This window comes from Mauremys mutica, chromosome 3, assembly GCF_020497125.1.
Source record: "Mauremys mutica isolate MM-2020 ecotype Southern chromosome 3, ASM2049712v1, whole genome shotgun sequence".
In the NCBI taxonomy this organism is placed as follows: domain Eukaryota; kingdom Metazoa; phylum Chordata; order Testudines; family Geoemydidae; genus Mauremys; species Mauremys mutica.
In genome coordinates this window covers 50376665-50398713 of record NC_059074.1, presented here as the reverse complement: position 1 = coordinate 50398713, position 22049 = coordinate 50376665, and the positions used below count along the sequence as shown (strand labels likewise).

General features: G+C 42.1%; 1 protein-coding gene and 1 long non-coding RNA gene across 4 annotated transcripts in view; one reads left to right on the top strand and one right to left on the bottom strand.

Moving 5' to 3' along the window:
- KHDRBS2 (KH RNA binding domain containing, signal transduction associated 2) overlaps window positions 1-22049 on the top strand; it is a 620331-nt gene that overhangs the window by 143712 nt on the left and 454570 nt on the right. The gene's annotated exons all lie outside the window — the stretch shown is intronic.
- Window positions 2384-20350, bottom strand: LOC123367647. The gene is made up of 4 exons (XR_006578579.1): window positions 20260-20350; window positions 18008-18086; window positions 17083-17257; window positions 2384-2557 (listed from the first exon to the last, which is right to left on the bottom strand). It is a non-coding gene; the product is annotated as an uncharacterized LOC123367647 (long non-coding RNA).

The following is a 22049-nucleotide window of genomic DNA, read 5'->3' as shown; positions in this document are numbered from 1 at the left end:
GATATGGGTGTAAGAGGGGCCAAAGTCTGCAGTAACTTGTGATGGTTCCCTCACCACATCAAGGAGGGGGTTTTCAGAGGTTGCCAGAGCTGGGAGATTATCCTGGCAGCACATTTCCTAGAAGAGCTGAGGGAGGGTTGGGATAAGCAGCAGTGTGGATGCCCCTGCCTCTGGTAGATCCTCTGAGATCAAAAAGTTTAATAGGTGGAACATCTGTCTTCCTCTGTAGGGATGTGTGGGTAGGGAGAAAGCTTGTCCCCTGGCAGAAGCATGTGGAGGAATGCCATGAGTTGAAAAACAAAGTTTCCATTCCTCTAGTCAGAAATATACCCTATAAGAAAGAGCAGGGCCCCAATTCTTCCCTAGTTACATAACACCTGACCTGAGGTATTTGCTCTCATGAATTTGTCCAGATAAGATGAGGAAGGGCTCCTCCTTTAACTGCACAGTATTGCATTTGAAATTAACAGATACATTCTATGTAACCCTAAAGCCATAAAGACCAAAATAAATTTAGTTAAAATGTTTGTTGTTCATTAACACAAGGGTAATATTTGAAAACTACAAAACAGTTTTGATCAGTGTCCCTTCTCTTTAAGGGCCTATTGGAGGAGGTAGATGCTGACAGGAGCTGAGGATGTTCACGATCTTCAAAGCTTCAGGCCTTTAGTATCTTCCCAAACCCCTTTGAAGAGAAATAGTATGAATAGATTATATTGTATAATGTGGAAACCGGCTGTCTGTTTAGTCTGAGAAGGCCTTCTTTGTTACACTGGAGTAAATCAGTGTGTTTGGTGACATTATACTGCTGTGAATATGATGACAATCTGGGCCAGGCTGCATACACATAAATGCTTTCATTTTGAATAACAGTGTGAAAGATAGAAAAATCTGATGTTTCCTTCCATAAGGTCTTTTCCATTCCAGTCTTTAAAGTTTTATAATCTAATTCAGCTTTAAGTGACTATTGTAAATAGGTTTCTCCTCCTAAAAAAGGAGAAAATAGTAACAAAATACTTCCTTTTTAGTGGAACAGAAACAAGGGGTCATATTCAGCCCTTGATCTATTGAGCATGTTGGGGAAGAGCCAAAGTAGTAGTAGGATTTGATCAGAGAGCAGAGAATATGGATGTCAGCAATAGGTGGGGGATTTGATAGTCCAGGGGGCAGACAAAGTGGAGATTGTTTTATCTTGCTCCTATTTTAATCACATATAGAAAAACATAAAGCTGGTTTCTTGGTATCTCTTTTACTGGACATGAGGTCTCAGAGGTGTTCCAACAAAACAGATTTAAAAACTGATTAAATACATGACAAGAAATAGATTCCAGGCTATCCGTTTTAGTTAGTTGGTGGCCCTATTATCTAGGTCCTTATGAAATGGCATCAAGACAAATAATACTATTTAAGAATTACTCTAAGATAGGAAATGGTATGTACAGAATGGCATAAATGGCATGACCACACACCATTTGCTTACTAATCATAGGCTTCCATGTACTGTGCATTGAAATATATTAAATTTTCAATTATGTGAACTCAAGAAGAGAATTAAACCTTTCTTTAGCCATTATTTTAAATAGAGGATTTTTTTTTAAATGGAGCAACTATAGGATTGATATTACCCTGCCAGCTTCTCTGGATCTTGAGCAGTACCCATACATTTATGCTATTAGAGATTTTTTTGTAGACCCTTGCTAGAATGTTAAAAGAAAAAGGAGAGTTGAGACAAACATCTGCATCCTGGAAATTACACAAATTTGGTTCAGGACAACAGACTTTTTTCAGTGTCTTGTTGAGAGGGCAGAGCATAGCTGTGGTGCACCAGAAGAAGCTCCAGAGAGGACTCACCCTCTGCTGAGGGGACAGACCAAGCCTTCATTCTTCCTCACCCACCTTCTCATGAGGAGTACTGGGGATGCAGCACCTGCTCTCCCTATGTACCCAGAGTATCCCAAATATAATCACACATGGGGGTGAGGTCAGACTTAACTCTGCTTTCCGGCACAGCTGTATTAGAGACAAGCCCAATATGCCTCTTAATATCAAGCCTGCTGAAGAGAATGTGGAGGTGTAAAAGATTTTTACTCATTTCTAATGGTGCTATCCCAAAATTGACCCAAACCAGGATGGTATCAGGGAAATGATTCATGAAGTAACTAATACAGAGCTTCTTATGTTCATATCTCTGTAATTTTTAGTTTTTATGCCTGGTCCTACACGTGAGCCACCTAGTCCAGTATCCTGTCTCCTACACTGGCCAGTACCAGATGCTTCAGAAAAAGGGGCAAGAAATCCCACAGATTATGCCAAATCTGTCCTTCTCTGTTAAGATTTCATCTTAATCCCTAATAAATCTCTGGTACTGTCATAGTTATGGGGCTAGCTATTTTAATGGATTGTAACAGTTACTGGGTGAACTGCACCCCTGACTCCTGCTGGTCTCAATGAATACATGTCATTCCAGGTCTCAGGCATCAAACCATCACTGGGCTCCAGGTGAAATCATGCAATTCTTCCATTCTGACCAGGCGTTGTCTGCAGTCCCCAGTATAGCCTTTTAAAAAAAATTAAATTGAATTTAGTATTTAACTTCTATGCGTTCAGCTCCTGTTGCTACAGTTTCAAATTCAACAGAGTGAAAATCACCTTTGGTTCTTTTCTCAGATTTGGAGACTCCAGGAATGCATGAAGGCCAACTTCATACTACAAGTTTGTACTACAAGTTTTATTAAATCAATATGTAAAATTACAATTACCAATGCATATGTAAATCTATAAAAGCCAATGCAATGACTAAGACTGTGATCATCCTCAAATCCTCAAAGATATTCTTTGGTCTGATGGATCTCGCCACAGACAATTGATAGGGGGATGGTTCCTGTTGGGGTTCCCCATGGGGTTGTCCCCTGGGGTCTTCCCACTTTTACCAAACCAGGAAACCTCTTTTATATTGTTGTTCTGACCATACAAAACACCTTATGTATGCACATGCGGGTTTCAAACCTCTTTTCCTTATTTGTACTTCCACACCACATGAATATTGGGGTGCCCCATATTTCATAGGTTGTTTCTGATTCCTCTTATTCTCATGAGCATCTATGCACAACACATAACCTATGGTCAGGCCAGGACATTCCATGCTGTTACAATCAGGTGTCTCCTGATCTTACACAATACGTTGAGGTCTATTGAAATCTAGTTTTCTGTAACATCGCTTATTGGTACATCTTTTACTGTAATCTTATGACCTCACTGGCATGGAGTTATTCCTAGATCACCCATTCATGTCAAGTGTTCTTAAACCTATGGCCTTCTGACCAGGTGGACTAGATCCAGAGGCCCCCTGCTGGAGGCTTGTGGCCCTGCCTCATCCTGTCCCAGAAAAGAGAGAAGTCCTCTAGGTGGCCTAGAGTGGCTGCAGGGTAAGCATATAAAAAGAAGCAGCAGAGACAGAGCAGTCAATTGCTGCCTGGAGCTGGAAGAGAGAACCAGTTTCCTCGCTGGCTGGAAGAGCAGCAAAACCATGGACAGCTCAGTGTGGGTAGGTCTGAGCCCAGGGAGAGCTGCCAAAGACTTAGGGAGCTTAGAATGAGATCCTGGCTGGCTGCGGGGGACTGAGCAATGTCTGAGCCCAGCCAGAACAAGTGAGGGTACTGCAATGGGCCCTGTTGGTGTGGTTAAAGACTGAGCCCAGGAGCAGGGCTGCTGAAAAGGACACACCAATGGAGGATACCACAATGGGCTCTGTTGGACTGGTATAGTGGCTAGTGTCTCCAGGGAGGAAGCCTTTATGGAATGTATACCCTGGAAGGGGGTTGTTATTTCTGTTCCACCTACAGACAGCGTGTGTGACTCAACCAAAGGGCTGAGTCACTACAGAAGACATCAGAAGAAGGGGGAGGGATAGCTCAGTGGTTTGAGCATTGGCCTGCTAAATACAGGGTTGTGAATTCAATCCTTGAGGGGGCCATTTGGGGATTGGTCCTGCTTTGAGCAGGGGGTTGGACTAGATGATCTCTTGAGGTCCCTTCCAACCCTAATAATCTATGATCAACCAAGAAGGAGGTGCTCATGAGAGGTGGGTCTCATCCATTTAAGAAACAGAAAGCTCACATCTGACCTGCAGTTGCCTATTACAGCTAAGCTAAAATCTTACAGACCTCTGCCTCTAGGCCTTGCACTCCAGCCATGCTTTACTTATATATCTAATATACACTCATGACTCCTAAATACTTGTCAGTCTTATACTTCTGTAATCCTACAACTTAAATGGCATATGAATTGACCATAACACCAAATAACACAATGATAAATGGATGATAAAATGATCTAATTAGCTACACGTGGTACTAATACTCATCACCTCAGCATGTGTGACTTAGGCTCAGGTCCTGCAGTTGTGTTCCCATTGGGGCAATGACGGTGGTGGTCAGTGACCAAACAGCCTTCTTAAAACAATGTATCATTTACTTAGAACAAAAGCTTTTAAGAGAAAACATATCTTAAAAACAATAAAACAGTCTATACTCATGCCTGCTTACCAGCCATGTAGTCATCTTCCACATGGGGGCCCTGGCAGGAATAGCTCCCTAGAGACTTTCTCAGAGCTACCCTCTGTGTTACCTTGATTCCTTGTCAGAGCTCACTGATGCTCCCTGGGACATCGCTGGCAAATCACCCCCCTTCATAAGAACCAAGATACTTTTTAACTGTTGATAGCCCTTTGATTTGATAACTTCCAGCTCTGGCAAAACAGGGTTTACAACAGGCTGGAGATGGGATCATTGAAACCAGCAGCTTACCCCATTGACTTTCAAGTGTCTACCTAGATTTTCTTTTCTGGGAAGCCATAGTGTTGCTTTCCTCAGATTTGTCTTGCTAGATCAATGCATTCACACAGGCAAATCCTATAACCCAAATATGCAACAATTTTTCTTTGCTACTCAGGACACGTATAGACTTCTTGGGAGTGATTACTACAGATTATTAAATAGCAGTTCCACTTCTGGCCTAATGGATGTCTCCCTCTGGTGGGTGAGAGTACTGAGTATGTGAGACCCCCTAACATCCCCTTTTATTCGTCTAACATACATTCGTCTTAGAATTCAAACACATAAATCACATTTTGGACTCTTGTCTACGGTGCAAAAAAACCATCCACGGCTGTGAGTCTCAGAGCCAAGGTCTACAGACTTGGGCTCAGGGCTCACACTACAGCAGTAGATATAGCCTTGTAAACATTCCTTATCAGGCTCCGAAACCCAGGGAGGAGAGGTATGTCTGTACTGCATTGTAAATCTAGGTCTGTGAGACCCAGGCGTGTGAACTTGGTGTTTCCAAGCCCTCACTTGAGTGTCCATGTCTTGCAATTGCTGAATCCAGGTCTCACAGGTATGCTACTGCATTATACAGATCTTCTGACTCAGGTCTGCAGCTTGAGCAGTGTCCACACAGGAGTTGTAACCAAGTCACAGCAGGTCACAGGCTCTGACACATCCAGTTATGCCCCATATTCTTCATCAAAAATATGCTTATGATATGAATATGGCATAACTAAGATGTATTTTCTGTAAGCTGGGTCATGTGAGACATCATTGGGAAGGTTATGATTTACTGAATATGATTATCCAATTTGTATGTATCATTTCTGTATCTGAAGTTAGAAATATTGATGATGTAACAATTACAACTGTGTTTTCACCTTGGGAACACCCACCAGACAGTATGCAAACAGCCTGGATGGGCCTTTAGGGGCAACAATAGGTCTTTGAAGATGCTAATCTCCCTCCTTCCTGAGAAGTTTCCTGGGATGCTGCTTTGACTCTGCAGGTCAGGTGATCATGTCACCTGGTACTGGACATATTGTACTTCTAGTGTTTTTCCATTAAGAGGGAGTGGGGGTCAAATTGGAAAACAGGATTCCCACCATATGCAAATCATATTTAAGGCTGGGGACTGAGTTAATCTTGGTTCGTTCTTCACTGAATCCCCACCCAAGATGACTGCTGGAGACATCTAAGAAACAAAGCCAAAAGGGAAGGGGGGCAGGGAAAGTACTGAACCTGGGCCGGGAATGGTGTTTGGCCTGTGAAGGATATACTTGGAGTTTTAAGCTGCAAGCAAGAGCTGTCTATCCACAAAGAAATTCTGAAATCTGCTTAAAACAACATTTAGGATGAGAAATTACTATTTGTAGCCATTTGTATTTTTTTAGTGCAGCGGTCCCCAACGCGGCATTTCGGCGGATGCTCGACCGCCGCCGCAGTCCTTCGTCTGGCACCCGCCAGATGAAAAGGTTGGGGACCGCTGTTTTAGTGTATTGAGCTTAGTTTGTGTGTTTATTTTATTTGCTCAATAATCTGCTTTGATCTGTTTGCTATCCCTTATAATCACTTCAAATCTACCGTTTGTCGTTAATAAACTTGTTTTTTTGTTTATTCCAAAACCAGTTTGTGTAATTCATAACTGGGAGGAGAGGGCAAAAAGCTGTGCATATCTTCCTCCACATTGAGAGAGAGAGCGAATTTCATGAGCTTACGCTGTATAGATCTCTATCCAGTGCAAGACAATATAATTTTGGGTTTGTACCCCAAAGGAGGTGTGCACTTGAGTGCTGGGCAATCCCAAGCTGAATTTTCCCGCACAGAGCTGATCTCAGTGTCTGGGTGCCTTTCCAGCTGAATGTGACCATACCTATGAGTGTACTAGAGTAGGCTTGAGGGCCTTGCACAACAGGATAGGGAGAGGGAGCCCAGGTTGGTGGAACGGGCAGGCTCAGTGGTACCCCAGTGCATCAGGTGGCACCCTGTCAAAGTGCTTGCTATTTTGAGTCAGATCAATTTGTGTCTGATGGAAGGAGGGGGCGGCTTGTGCTCAGACCTCGATAAGAATCTGGTCTTAGTGTGAAGTGTAGACATACTTTTATGGTTCTATCTCGTCATAGATTCCTATAAGGATGTCTACACAAGGATAAATGCTGACTTGGGCCATCAAGGCTTGAGGCTGAAAAATTGCTGTGTAGACCTTCGGGCTTGTGCTCCAGACCAAGCCTGAAGTCTAGACAGCAATTTTTAGCCCTGTAACCCAAGCCTTGCAAGCCCAAGTCAGCTGACTCAGGCCTGTCACAGCCATGACATGGGTCTTTTATCCCTGCATAGACATACCCTATGATAACTTTTGACTTTGTTCCTAAGACCCACAAAAGACAAGAACACATAACAGAGTGAGCTACAAAATTTCAAACTAAAAGTCAAGACATTTTTAGAAAAAAATAGCAAAATAAACCATTAACTACTATGTTGTGCTCTCCCATAAAAAATAGCCAAACTATGTAGAATAGAGTTATAAAACCCTGAAATTAGGGGCTCATAATGTAAATGCTGACAGAAACAGAATTCTAGAGGCATGGAGGGTGTCAGTTTAATTAAGTTAGAGCTAGTACAGATTGTGTTTTAGTATTCTCTTAGCTTCTACAAGAGGAGATGGTTTATTTCTTTCAGGCATAATTACATGTGCCACGTTTTTTTGAGATTGCAAGAATCATACTAGCATAAAAAGGCAAGATGACTTCCAGAGCACTTACCGTCATGTTTTTCATAATATCGTTAGAGAGAAGAGCTTACTGAAGGTGGAGGTAAAGTGGAAAACATTGCTTTTACTTTTCAAATATTTTTTCCAGCATTCCTTCTAAAGATAATTATTTTTACAAGAGATCATAGAATCATAGGGGGAGATCGCCTCCTCCAATGAAAATACCTGCAGAATGGGACACAGAGAGTAGGAAAACTCTGTGAGGTTTCCCTCATGGCATTTCTCTGAGAGTATTCCCTCAAGGAATCTGAAGTATCCACAAGTATCTGAACTTGGTTCTCTTTTCTTCTCCCTCTACACCTTATCACTGGGTAATCTAACCCACAAACAAATTCAACCACCATCTCTATGTGGCTGATTCACAGATCTATCTCTACTCCAGACCTGTCTCCTTCTGCCCCCCAAAAAATCTCAGTCTGTTTCTCTGACATCTCCTCATAGATGTCTAGCTGCCAGCCCAGGATCTACATGGCTAAAACAGAACTCTTAACCTTCTCCCCAAACCCTCTGAGGTAACTTCTTTCTTGATCACTGTGCCCCAGTGTGGAACAGAGAGTTTGGCTCAGAGAATCTACAGATTTTCTGCAAACAGGACCGTATGCATGCTGGCTCTGTGCTGGTGCACTGACTCTTGGGCTCTCTGCTACACTTTCACCATTCCGGCATCACTAGAACCATCTGCCTTGGCTTTCCTCCCTGTACCTACCTGGACTTCCCCTTTAGGGGGCATTCTACAGTCCATGGGGGCTCCACGGAAAACTTAATGTGACCTAGTGTTGCATGTTGCATTCACTTTTTCACACATTGTCTGCGGTCTGCCAAGGAGGAGGATGTATCTGGATCTCCCCTTGTTTGCAGGAGCCAGAATGTAGGAATTAGGGAAGGGATTCAGCTGAAGAGATGGGTGATCACTTCACTGCCTCGCTGTACAGTAAGGAGAAGGTTTGTAGGTGGAGGATCTCCCACATATGCGTATGTTGGTAGATTGCTCTTCCTCATTGAGACTTAGAGATGAGTGAAAAACTACTGCAATCATTTTGGAAGCAAAATAAACTCCCACTGACTTCAGTACAAATTTTGCTTAGTAAAGGACTGTGGAATTTGGTATAGAAATACTAATTGTCAACTTATCCATCCCCTGCCTGTTCACAATTATTACCTATATTATATATTCAGAGCTCTGAATAGTCCAGTTTTAAATTAGATAGATGGTGGGGCTTCTTTGTTACTTCCTTTTTGAGGATGAGTCCACAGACTTATAGATCTCTGAAGGATATATTTTCTTTTGGACAATGACAGTATAAATTATTAGAAACATAGGTGTGATGTGGTATATTTTATTAATCGATAAGCCCACAGTTTATTGAATTTGTAATATCATTTTTACAGTTCATTACACACTGTGTCTCTGGCTTCTTTACAATATTCATAAACAAGAAAGAAACATAATGATTGGAAAGTGTTGTCAAGTTGCTATAATTCATTTTATAGTATTTTATAAAATATTTCAAAGATATGTAACAATTTATTCCTTGATGGAGACTAACTTCAGAAGTCTATATTTCAGCAGAAATTCCCACATCAGTAACATTTGAAAGTCTTCCAAATGGACCTACACTATTTCAAGAACATGAGCACCTTTTAGAAAAATATCATTATTGATTTTTTTAAACAATAAGAGTATGGACAAATGAGAAGCACAACCAAATCTATCCCAACCAAAGCAAATTTAATTTATACTCCAATAGAAGTGACTGATAAAGATAAAACAGAACTAAACATAGCACAGAAACACAGACTCAATAATAATAATGATGAAGCTATTTTTGTAACATTTTGACCATTTCAAATAACCAAACTATTTTTTAGTTCCCCTACCTCTTTTCAATATTCATTCTTTTAGGGACTGATCCAAAGCCCCACTGGAAAAAATCTCCCACTGACTTCAATGGGCTTCGCATCAGGCATTTAATTATTGTAAAATTAAAGTAAAACTCTCCTGAAGCAGAATTAGTCTGTTAATAGTGTGAACCTTACTTTTGGTAAATATTTCATTGACAGAGGCTTGGTTACTTTCACGCTACAGCAGGCAAGAGAGAAACTCCAAACAAATCACCTTTCATAGCACATATTCACTGCAAAGAGGTAACAAGAATATGTTTAAATAATATATGACATTTTCATGTTACTGCTTGTATTATGAGTACTGGAACCTCAAAATACCTATTTAGTCAAATGAGAAAATGAATACTAATAACATGAAGTGTGTATGTGAGGCTTACTATCATAAATAGGATTATTGGGGATGCATTAATTGGATCTCTGTTGAGGGGAAGGAGGAGATTCTAAAGTTATTTCAGCAATATCAGTTTGACTTTGAATTTATCACTGAACAAAATGATCAATCAGTATAGCACTCTGAAAACTATAAAAGATTCTGAAAACTTACTGGCTATTAACACTTGTCAAGTTTAGCAAAGGGTAATGAGAGAATAACAGATTCCCCTCTGCACACATTCCTTCACTACCGACAGAGACTGTGTAAAATGTGGTGTGTAGTCCGAAAATAGGACTGTATGTATGTATGTATAGCAAGACAATTATAATCTATAATCATTAAAACAGCAGTGAACACAAAGCAAGAAGGGATGAAGAACTTGCATCACAAGTCTAATGTGACACCTGATAAAATCAGTATATGCCATATAGTTTAGTTATTTTAGAGACTAAAGACTCATTTGTGCCATAGAGGCACAGCTCTGACTAAGTATGAGGGGGGCAGTCATGATGGTATAGAAGGGATTGTGCCTTAAGTGAAGTGGTGCTTCATGGACCTTCCTGGTATGCAAGAGCAGAACATATACCTAAATTGAATATTCCTCTCACTGGCTAGAGAGTAAGTATGGTTCTAATAAAGGAGTTAGGAGACTTGGGTTCAATTCCCTGTTCTACAGACCGGTTTTTTTTGTTTGTTTGTTTTTGTGACTTTGGGAAGAACACTTAGGCCCCAAACCTCAAAGATATTTAGATGTCAAACTCCCCATATCAATTGGAGAAAAGTGCTTAAATACCTTTAAGGATCTGGACCTTAGTTTCTTCATTCCTTAGTACACGATCTGTAAAAGCACTTAATAGCACTTCCCTACTTTATCGGGGTGTTCTGAGGATACATTAAAGACTGGGCATGTGGTGTTCAGATGTGTTTGTAATTATTAGAACTGGGAGCACTGGCTATTGGGAGCCTGAAAGGACAGAAAACAGGAAGGATGGGGGAGGAGTTGAGGAGGCTGAGTGTGCAGCAGCAGCTTGGTAAAGAGGTTTCCACTGTAAAAATAAAGTCCTTTTGAAGCTTGTTACTACCTTGCCTGCTTGATACACCAGGGAGGTGCTCAAATACTACAGTGGAATCCATATAAATGCCTTAGATAAATAGGACTCAATCAAAAGCACAATACAATGAAGGGAAAAACTTCTGTGGCTCTGCTGGATTTCCTGAAGGTACTGGCACTATTGGTCATAGCCCTACTCTCTCCCTTTTAGGCTATGTCTACACTTGGAGCTCACAACCAGAGGTAGTGGTGTGATTCCCAGCTTGAGGAGATATACTTGCGCTAGTTCTTGTCAAGCTAGTACATTAAAAATAGAATTCAGCCATGTTAGCATGGGCAGTGGTGAGTAGCTGCATGGGCTAGCTGCCCTGAGTAAGTACCCATGGATTCTAGGTGGGTTTGTATGCAGAGCAGCTAACCCATGCCGCCACCATGCACTGCTGCCTGTGCTACTATGGCTACACTGCTATTTTTAGGATGCTAGCTCGATGATAGCTAGTGCAAATCTCTCTCTTTGAGCTGTGAATCACATCACTAGCTCTGTAGCCTTAGAGGAGCAGAGGGACTCTGCTACCACTACCCTTGTGCACCTTCTCAAGCGACAGTCCTAAAAGTGCAGCTTTCTTTCCAGATTTCTATAAGATTTAAGGAAGCTACATACATAATATTGTATCATTGCATTTTTGCTTTTTCACTATTGATTTATTATTCATCCCAGAAAACTGATGCTGATAGAGACCAGAGTATCTTCTCTGAGTGCTAGTCAATATTCATATTCCAAGTTGGTGGATGCAGATCCAGTGTGCACACATCAGAGAATTTTCTAGTCAGCAGTATCTAGTGGGGCAGCACAATGTGCCCTCCCTTTACTCATGCACTTTGCAAGGGTATAAAGCATGGAGCCGCACCTAGTTTTTTCTTTATTTCTTGGGGCAACTCTCTTCAGAATTTACCTCCAATTCAGCAATTATTAGTTAGCAGTTCAGTTTAGCTAGTTAATTAGACCTATTGGGCACTCTGGGGGAAAAGAGTTCTGCCCCCTAAGTCACTTGCAGTGCTGGCCGCCATGGCTGATCACCACAGATTGCTGAGTTTTAAGAACTGCTAATATTGAAAGGCAATCTTGCCTCTGAACGATGGACACATGAGGTGTGTTCTTGTTCTGGCAGCAACTCCAGCATGTGCCAGCCAACTTCAGCAAAGTAGAGATGAACAGCTGAAAGATCAGACTGGCAGAAATTGACTCAACTCTGCCAAAGAGGTTGGGTCAAAGGAATCAATGTCCAAAAGACCTACTACCATATTGTCAGGCCCGAAATGATCTTCACATCACTGATGGCCTGCTTCTGAAAGGACAGTACATTCTCATTCCTGTGCTACTTAAGAAAGAGATATTCTCCAAACTCCATGAAGAACACCAAGGTATAAACAAGTGCAGGGCATGAACATAACAGTCCTTATGGTGGCCAGGTCTGAGAAGTCAAATTCAGACCTTAGTAGAGAGCTGCAAAATATGTAACAAAGGGGAAAAATAACTTCCAGAACCATTACTCTGTACAAAGCTACCTGATAGGCCTTGGCAGCAGGTAGTCACAGATTTGTTTTTCTGGAAAGGACACACATACATTGTTGTAGTCAGTTACTTCTCCAGATATATTGAATTGCCTATATCTACACAGACTTCATCGGCACAACTCATCCAGAAACTAAAGTCAATACTTGCAAGACATGAAGTTTCATAAGTGCTAAGAACTGATAATGGGCCTCAGTTTAACTCCTAGCATTAGAAAAATTCCTAGCATTAGCAAAATACTTTGATTTTGAATATCATTCTAATAGTCCATGTTAACACCAGAGTAATGGGAAGGTGGACGAGCAGCGCAAACTTTAAAAAGATTTATGCAAAAATCAGTGGACCCATATAAGGCACTCCTGGTATATCAGTCAATACCACTTTCATCTGGACTATCACCAGGAGAACGTCTGATGGGAAGACGACTAAGGATGCCTTTACCTGTGGCACCAATACAGCTTAAATTTAAGATGTCTGACTAGAAGGAATTTCACGAACAGGATACTGAAATAAAAATTTGGCAATAACAAAACTTCAAAGTTCAGCACAGAACAAAAGCACTACCTGAACTGAGAGTAGAGAGCAAAGTTTGGCTCAAACACTCCCAGACAATTGGCACTGTTTGGAACTTGGCAGAAACTCCAGATCCTATCTAATGCAGACTCTGAAAGGACTTTGCTGGAGGAACTGGCTTCAATCTAACTCCACACACAAACTCAGCAGAAGTGAGAACATGGTATGGAAACTGATCAGAGAACCTCAAAAACCTTATCTTTAGAATACTGCACAGGATTATTTAAATGCAATTGATAAGGAGACAGAGTAGTGTCAATAGTTTTAAGGAATTTGAAGTATATTTTGAACTGTTTTCTGTACATACATTGGTTTATGATTTAAGGTTTAATCCTTTATAAAATGTATAAATAATGGGAGAGGTGAAATAATGAGTTTCTGGACCTCCACACTTACCAGAGATGACCAGGATGTGTTGCAGAAGGGATCTTAATAAATGGTGGAACTTCCTTGTTAGGCAGTTCTCTAGTAGCTGCTTACAATATGGCTTATTGTGTTTATGCCCTCATATTACAGTCCACTCTGTCTCAGTGAAGGCTATGTCCTAGAGTGCTGCAAAATCTGCAGGTCCTTCTCACAGCGGACCCAGCACTCAAGATAGTCACTCCTGAGGGCCTTACTTATGGAGCAGGCAATGAGGCCAGTCTCTGGATCCTTGGAAGACCGGATGCTATTGAAATCTGCCCCAGCTTCAACATTGACCATGTCTGAAAGGTCCTTTGGGCCAGCAGCTTCCTCATCCAGGAAGCACAGAGACAGATCAGAGTTAGTGTGCAAGACTACAAAGGAGAAGAGGCAAAAATCACCCTCTCCAGATTAAACTTTGAAGCCACATAAGACTACTTGACTGTTAGATATTGCCTCAAAATGTAGGAAAAGTTCCCTGAGCACCGGAGCCAATACCAACCTAGTGGACTCGGCATCGTCCGAGTGGTTCCGGCCATATTAGAGGACCTGCCATACTTCTCCATGGCCTTTTTAGCATCCTTGGTACCATGGCAACTGGTGAGATTGCTGGCTAGAATGGTACTGGGCAGAAACCTAACTCCAGTACTGGCCATGCTTTTGAATCTTGCACTGACTTCAGCATAATCACCTCTGAATTGATCTGCAGGTGCTCCTCCACCCTGGCCCACAACACCCCTATTCCTAAGGGAGCTGCATTCACCCCGATACCATCCAAGTCCCTGGACCTGGCTACTTTTTTGTTAACACCATCTGGCCAGGTTCCCCCTACACCCAGAGGGTGAGTACCACCCTTCCCAAAGGACTGTTCCCTCTCATCTTCTGACTTGCAAGAAAGTCCTCAGACATCTCTGGCCTAATTTCAGGACTTGTTGGCATTGATCTCAACCAAGGGGATAAGAATCACATACCCATGTCCAATGGTGGAGTGCGGAACTGACCCAACCTGGTATTGGGACCATTGGAATGAAACACCAGGTGGTCACAGTATGTGGAATATGTGGGTCCCCTGAGAGCCCCACTACTATCAGGGATTAGCCTCTCCACAACACTTGTGGCGCAGACAGTCACGCCCATGCCAGTGTTTGGAGCTGTCTGTGCCAAGAGAATTCTTTCCTGGGTGCTGGTGGGTGAGTCTTGCCCACATGCTCAGGGTTTAACTGATCGCCATATTTTGGGTCGGGAAGGAATTTTCCTCTGGGGCAGATTGGCAGAGGCCCTGGAGGTTTTTCGCCTTCCTCTGCAGCATGGGGCATGGGTCACTTGCTGGAGGATTCTCTGCAGCTTGAGGTCTTCAAACCACAATTTGAAGACTTCAATAACTCAGACATAGGTTAGGGGGTTGTTATAGAAGTGGATGGGTAAGATTCTGTGGCCTGCTTTGTGCAGAAGGTCAGACTAGATGATCATAATGGTCCCTTCTGACCTTAAAGTCTATGAGTATGAGTCTATCCGGAGTGGGCTGCCCTGATGCAGCTGATACAGAGAGAACTCCAGATAGCACTGGCCACAATCTCATTACTTACAGATAATGTCATAGCTCCAGATCATTCTTCTGCCATTCCTGAGGACTAGAAGATATTTCAAGACCTCATGAGATGAGTAGCAGCAGCCTTAGCGATACCTACTGAGGATATGTGGGACATGCCACACAAACTCCTTGATATTCTAGGATGCTTAGTGATCCCAATCAACAGGGGGATAGTGGAGATGGCAAAACCCCCATGATTGACTTCAGCATCACTGACACCGATGTCCAAATGGGAAAATAGATGGCACATGACTGCTGGAAGGACCTGGGCAATGTTTGCAAAGGGGTCCCATACAGTCCCAGTTTGCTCTCAAGAACCATGATCATCGGCCCTCCATGTTTGGATAATGGCCTCACATGGGTGATCTCACAGCTCAGGGCATGTGGTCCATTACAGACAGGGCTTTACACATCAGTATTCTAGAACTCAGGGCCATATACTGGACATATGTAACCTTCCTTCTGGATATTCACAGCCAGGCAGTCTTGGTGATATCAGACACTATATCAGCAGTTTTCTACCTAAACACAGATGTAGAGGGACAGGTTGCAGGTGTTGTGCCTGGACGTCATCCAGCTCTGCGATTTTGCTATAAGGCACAACATTACCTTGTCAGTGGTCCATCTCCCTGAGGTGAACCATGTGAAGACAGATGGCCTGAGCAGGCACTTCTGTGACAATCATGAGTAGTTGCTTCACATGAAAATCCTTCAGGACATCTTCCACACAGAACTTTCATGACAGCAATGAACAACATATGTCCAACATATTTAACTTCTGTTCATGGGGAGACCACAGTCCTGGCTCTCTTAAATGCCTTCTCCGAGAGATGGTTGGACTGTTCTATGCATTTTATCCATCCCTTTTGCTGCCCAAGATGCTGTGAAAAATCAAGCAGGAGAAAGCCAGGTATGGCCAAGGCAAATATGGTTCAGGAATCTCCATGACCTCTCTCTAGTACTGCCAATCTCTCTACCCTGGATCCTTGACATTCTAGTCTGTAATGGAGGATTGCTGCTACACCTAAACTTGAATTCCCCCCACCTGCTGGTGTGGATGCTTGCTGGTTGACACCAGTAGAGTTGATCTGCTTATGAAATGTTCAGCACATTCTTATTAGTAGCAGGAAAAAATCCACTATGTCTCTAGGTTTCCAAAATGGGCACAACAGCACTGGATTTCCTCCATGCATTTAGGAATTCAGGGGGTCCTGGAGTACCTACTGCACCAGAAGCACTCCAGTCTCTCACTGAGCTTACTTTCGGTTCACCTGGCAGCCATTTCTATGATCCACCCACCAACTGGCCAATCCTTGATCTTCTCCTACTCCATGACAACGAGGTTCTTGGCAGACCTCTTCAGATTTTACCTGTTGATCAAAGATATGGCCCCAGCATAGGACCTTAATCTGGTCCTTTGAAAACTGATAGATGCCACCTTTGCAACTATGGCTCTTTGCCTTACCTCTGGACATTAGCAAAATCATATTGTTCCACCTGAACAGGACAAGACCCTTTCAGAAATGTCCCAGGCTGTTTCTGGATTATGCAGCAAATTGAAGGACAAACTGTGTCTATGCAAAGAATATCAAATTGGATTTCCCAATTCATCAGGTCATGTTACAGGCTAGTGGACAGGCAACCACCCAGCAGAGTACATGCCCCCTCCAGCAAGGGACAGCCTACCTCGTTGGCTTCTGTAGTGAACCTGCCAATCCAGGATATTTGCAGAGCAGCAACCTGGTTGTCCATGCACACGTACATTCACAAAGCATTACATGTTAGTGCAAGTAGCCAGATACAAGTGGCCAGTGATACAAAAATTGGATGATCTGGGTTAAAATTCATATTTACACAGACTCTTTGTACCTGCCCTGAGTGGGGACTACTGCTTGGAAGTTACCAGCTGTGTAATATGTACAGACTATTACTCAAAGAAGAAAAAAGAGGTTACTATGTACGGTAATGGATGATCTTTGAAATGTGTAGTCAGTATACATATTCCACAACCCACCAACCTTCCCTGCTGCTTTGGAGTCCTGATGTCACGGGCTGTCATGGTGGTAAAGCTGTGGTGGAGCTTTTATGCCCTGGCGACGTGCACACGGAAAGAAAGGGCATGTACACCACTCCAGCAGGTGCGGCTGACTAGAAAATTTCCCAATGCATGCTCACTGGACGTGCACTCACCCACTGTGAAAAATGTAAATGGAATACATATCTCAAAGAATATTATTTACCTTTATAGGTAGAAACTTCTTTCTAAAAAAGAGCAGAAGTTTATACACTATCCCCAGCTTGAGATGGATTTCTTTCAAATGACTTGTCCTTATATCATCTTCCCTGATCCAGTATTCAATGAAATCAACAATTCTCATGAGCTTTAGGATAGGGCCCTCAACTGATTAGCACTATAGAAATTCTCTGCTTTTTCATGAAGCAGCTGAGCAGTCTGTCATGTCTTAGACTCCCACACTCCCAGACTGTACACAGTCTCAATCTGCATGTAACTACAATAATTGATTTGCATCCTTATTACAGTGTTTGTTCTTAAAACTTGCCAATTTTGCTGCAGACAAATGTATAAGATAGCCACAATATTTGGTGTATTCCTACTGTAGGACATTCTTAGAGATTACTGCAAACAATGAGGTAACTGTATCTGTTTATCAAAGGCAAGTGACATCTCAATGGTTAAATTAAAAATATAATACCAATGAAGAGATAACACAATGAAATATTATTAACACATATTTTAATTTCAAAATCATTCTAACAATAATAAAACATTTGTAATGAAACTCTGGTATTCCTTTGTACCCTAATTATCAAAACGTATTAGGGTAGTTTGTAAGCTACAGTATACACTAATATACTTTGCTTGCAAAACAAAATATGCATTTTAAAAAAAAAACCTGATCATTTTGAAACAATTTTGATTACCTTACACTTTGTTTTCATGATGCTCTATTCCTCTCTGTTCTGTTCCTGTTGTTTCCTTTCTGGTTCATCCAAAACAAAGCTGGTAAAAAATATGTAGGTAGTAGTAATAGCAAATATATATTGTTAGTATAATATCAAAATGCATACTAGAATCTTATCTGAAGTATTCAGCCTTTCTGTCTGCAAAATTAGGCTGGAAAACATTCAAGAAGACATGCCCTAAAGAGAGTTCCCCTACTTCAAGCTGGAGGTACTCTGAGAATAGCCTCTCCTGCTGTGTTTTGGCTCTTTCACTTCTGGTTGGAAGGCAGAGAGTTGTAAAAATGAGAGAATTTGTCAAAGAGTTGAACAAATATTTAAAATGGCAATATTCATTTCAATTTTTGAGTTTATTCTTATTTTTGCCAAACTAATATGCATCTTTATTACTGGGCACTTGAAACAACAGGGTTTTTTTTTTGTTTCATTTGTTTGTTTTTTTCTCTACTGAAAACAACACAAGACCTAGGAAGAGCATCTGGCTTCTTCTCAGTTACCTTACATTGAAACAGTAGAGTTTTGAGATGGTGGTCTAGATATAAAGACTCTGAAGTTGGAGTATGCATGACTAAGGCTACAGTTTTGTCACGGAGGTTGCAGAAGTCACAGAATCCATGACTTCCAAAGATCTCCATGACTTCAGTCTTGGCAGCTGGGAGCTGCAGGGTCCCCCCTCCTCCCACAGTGGCAGGTTAGCTGTAGGTCCCCTGCTGCTTGAGGCAGTGGGCCCCCAAGCTCTCAGCCACGATGGGCAGTAGAGGTACCCTGCAGCTCCCAGCTGCTGCAGGCAGGGGGGCTACTCCGCAGTTCCCCGCCACTGGTGAGGGGATTGGGGGACCCTGCAGCTCCCCTCCACCACAGGTGGTGGGGGGCCCAGAGCTCCCAGCCACCCTGTAGCTGCCCAGTCCCTTCCCATTTTATCATGGATATTTTTTCTAAAATCGGGGACAGGTCACAGGCTTCGGTGAATTTTTCTTTATTGCCCATGACCTGTTCATGACTTTCATTAAAAATATAAATGACAAAATCTTAGCCTTATTCATGACTCCCCTTCTTCACTCCCTCCTACCTCTTCCTCATACTATGATGCATTGAAAACTTCAACATATGCAGGATTGGATTAATAGATTGTAAGGCCAGAAGGGAGCATTGGATCATCTACTCTTGTTACCCAGGGTTCTTGCAACCCAAAGCTCTTGGTAACTTTTACTCTGTGCGAGGTGGTGTCATGAAATAAATCAGAGGAGACACAGCCGTCTGACCGATAGATAGCTGGCACAAACAGGACAACATGAGAATGTTTTCACTTAAAGCTAAACCTTTACTTAGTCTCAAGCACTTACACACCTCCGCAACAAGATTAGTAAAACACCCCGAGCCCTTGATAATTACCAAAGCTGATTATGGCTCTCGAGTGGCACAGTGGCAGCCTATCTGCCGGTGGGGAACACAAGATCCATCCAGAGGGAGAGACTAGTCCTGAAGAGTCCCCAAATGAGTCCCACTATCTCAAGCTTTTTCCCCTTATTTATACATTAGTAATAGAATGACATGTCCCTTAAAGAAACCTTGTTAAGTAAGCATTTCAATGATCAAGCAAGAAGTTCCTTCTGATTATTGATTAACCAGGTGTGGGTTTTTCCAGACCCTGCAGCCTTGAGACCCCAATAGACATTCCTGGGGCACATCCTGCTCTTCTAAAATGTATCAGCTACTTCAACACAATTCTTATCAGGAAGGTCGTGGTTAAGCTGCCTTTTCTGTGGCAGCCAAAACTCCCTCCCCTCCTGCCTTGGTCAAGCTGAGATTGCTGAATGGCCAATTTACAGCTTGCTGACTAGGCTGCCTTTAACAATAAGCCATAGTGGTTTCAAGCACTTTACTGGTTTGCCAAAGTCTCCCCGTACACCCCGAATTTTGCCCAGTTATCCATGTATTGAGCCTAACAATTTGTGTTTAAGTAAAGCATATTTTCCAAAAAGGCATCCAGTCTTGATCTGAAGACAAGAAGAACTGGAGAGTCTACCTCTTATTTTGGCAGTTTGTTCCAATGGTTATTCATCCTCACTGCTAATTTTCCCCTTGTCCCCCTTATTTCTAAGTTGAATTTGTCATGTTTTAACTTCCAGCCACTTGTTCTTGTTATGCTTTTCTCCACTAGATTAAAGCCCTTTAGCATCCAGTATTTTCTCCTCATGAAGGTGCTCACCCACCCTAATCAAGTCACAGTTGAAATTTCATCTTGATAAACTAAATAGATTGATCTCTTTAAGTCTCACTGTAAGGCAGTCTGAAGTGGTGACAGTTGAAATCCCAAGGCCCAGTTCCTGCAAGGTGCCAAGACTCCGCAACTCTCCTGAGTTTAAATTGTTGGCAGTTGAGAGTACCCAGCAATTTACAGGATGCACATAGGATCAGGCCCTGTTCTCCAAATACCCATAGAAAAAAGATCTGCAGATCACTGAATGATCCCCAACACCATCTTAAATACACAGAATTATTCAGGGCTCCAAAGGTTGCACACAAAGAACTTAGCAGGAGAAAAGTGGAAGCTCTTTAATGACATCTATTACTGCCTTGCATCCATCAAGAATTCAAATTAGAAACTATATCATATTAGGCTCTTCTGTAGTAAAGATGTTATTCCAGAAGGACATGTATATTTTACATGAAGCATTGTTCATTATAAAATCATTTTTAAACATAAAGGGCTTGATTGTAACTCTCCAATCCCTCCAGACAAAGGGGCAGTGCCGGCACCAGATTGAAACTCTGAAAGTTACAATCTCCTTCCTGCTTCCCTCTTGCTGCAGAGGTAAAGTAACCTGTACTAGCTCTTTTGCTGACATGAGCTACTTCCCTCTCTGTGGTGACACTTGTGCATTGGGGATTGGAGTCAAGGCTTTCCCCAGGGGAGTGACAGCTCATCGACAGCTACTCTCCTATCCACATTGATTTCAGTGATGCAGGTGGCCTATGCCAAGAGGTTCTTTACTCCCATTTACTCTTTTGTTTAGGTGCACTTTTTTTTACCCAGCGGTTGCGTCTAATATGCTGTGTGCTCTGCTACATGAAACACTTGTTTTGATTCTGTGCAGAAAGACAGAACCCCGCTGTCTAGAATGGCCATACTGGGTCAGATCAATGGTCCATCTAGACCAGTATCCTGTCTGTCACAGTGTCCAGTGCCAGATACTTCAGAGGGAATGAACAGAACAGGTCTATTTTCAGTGACTCAGACCACCATCCACTCCCAACGTCTGGAGGTGTAGGGACACCCAGGGCATGGGGTTGTGTCCCTCACTATCTTGGCTCATAACCATTTATGGACCTATCCTCTATGAACTCATTTAATTCTTTTTTGAACCCAGTTATACTTTTATCCTTCACAACATCCCCTGCCAACTGTCAGGTGGTCGGTAGTATACTCCTGCTACTATACTCTTTTTGTTCAAGCATGAAATTTCTATTCATAGGGATTCCCTGGTAGAGTTTGATACATTTAAGACTTTTATTATATTTGACTCTGATTTTTTCACATATAGTGACATTCCCACACCAGCATGATCAACTCTGTCATTCATACTTATTTTGTACCCTGATATTATCATATCCATTGATTACCCTTATTCCACCAAGTTTCTGCAATGCATATTACATCCATATCCTCATTCAATACCAGGGACATTAGTTCACCCATCTTAATATTTAAACTTCTATCATCTGTATATAAGCACTTTTACATTTTGTCAGTAATCAGTTCCTTATCTTCATGTGTTATATTTCAGTGGGGCTGATTTATGTTTGACTGTTCCTCATTAGCATAAGAACTTAAGAACGTACATACTGGGTCAGACCAAAGGTCCATCTAGCACAGTATACTGTCTTCTGATAGTGGCCAATGCCAGGTGCCCCAAAATGAACAGAACAGATAATCAAGTGATGCATCCCCTGTCTCCCATTCCCAGCTTCTGGCAAACAGAGGCTTGGGACATCATACCTG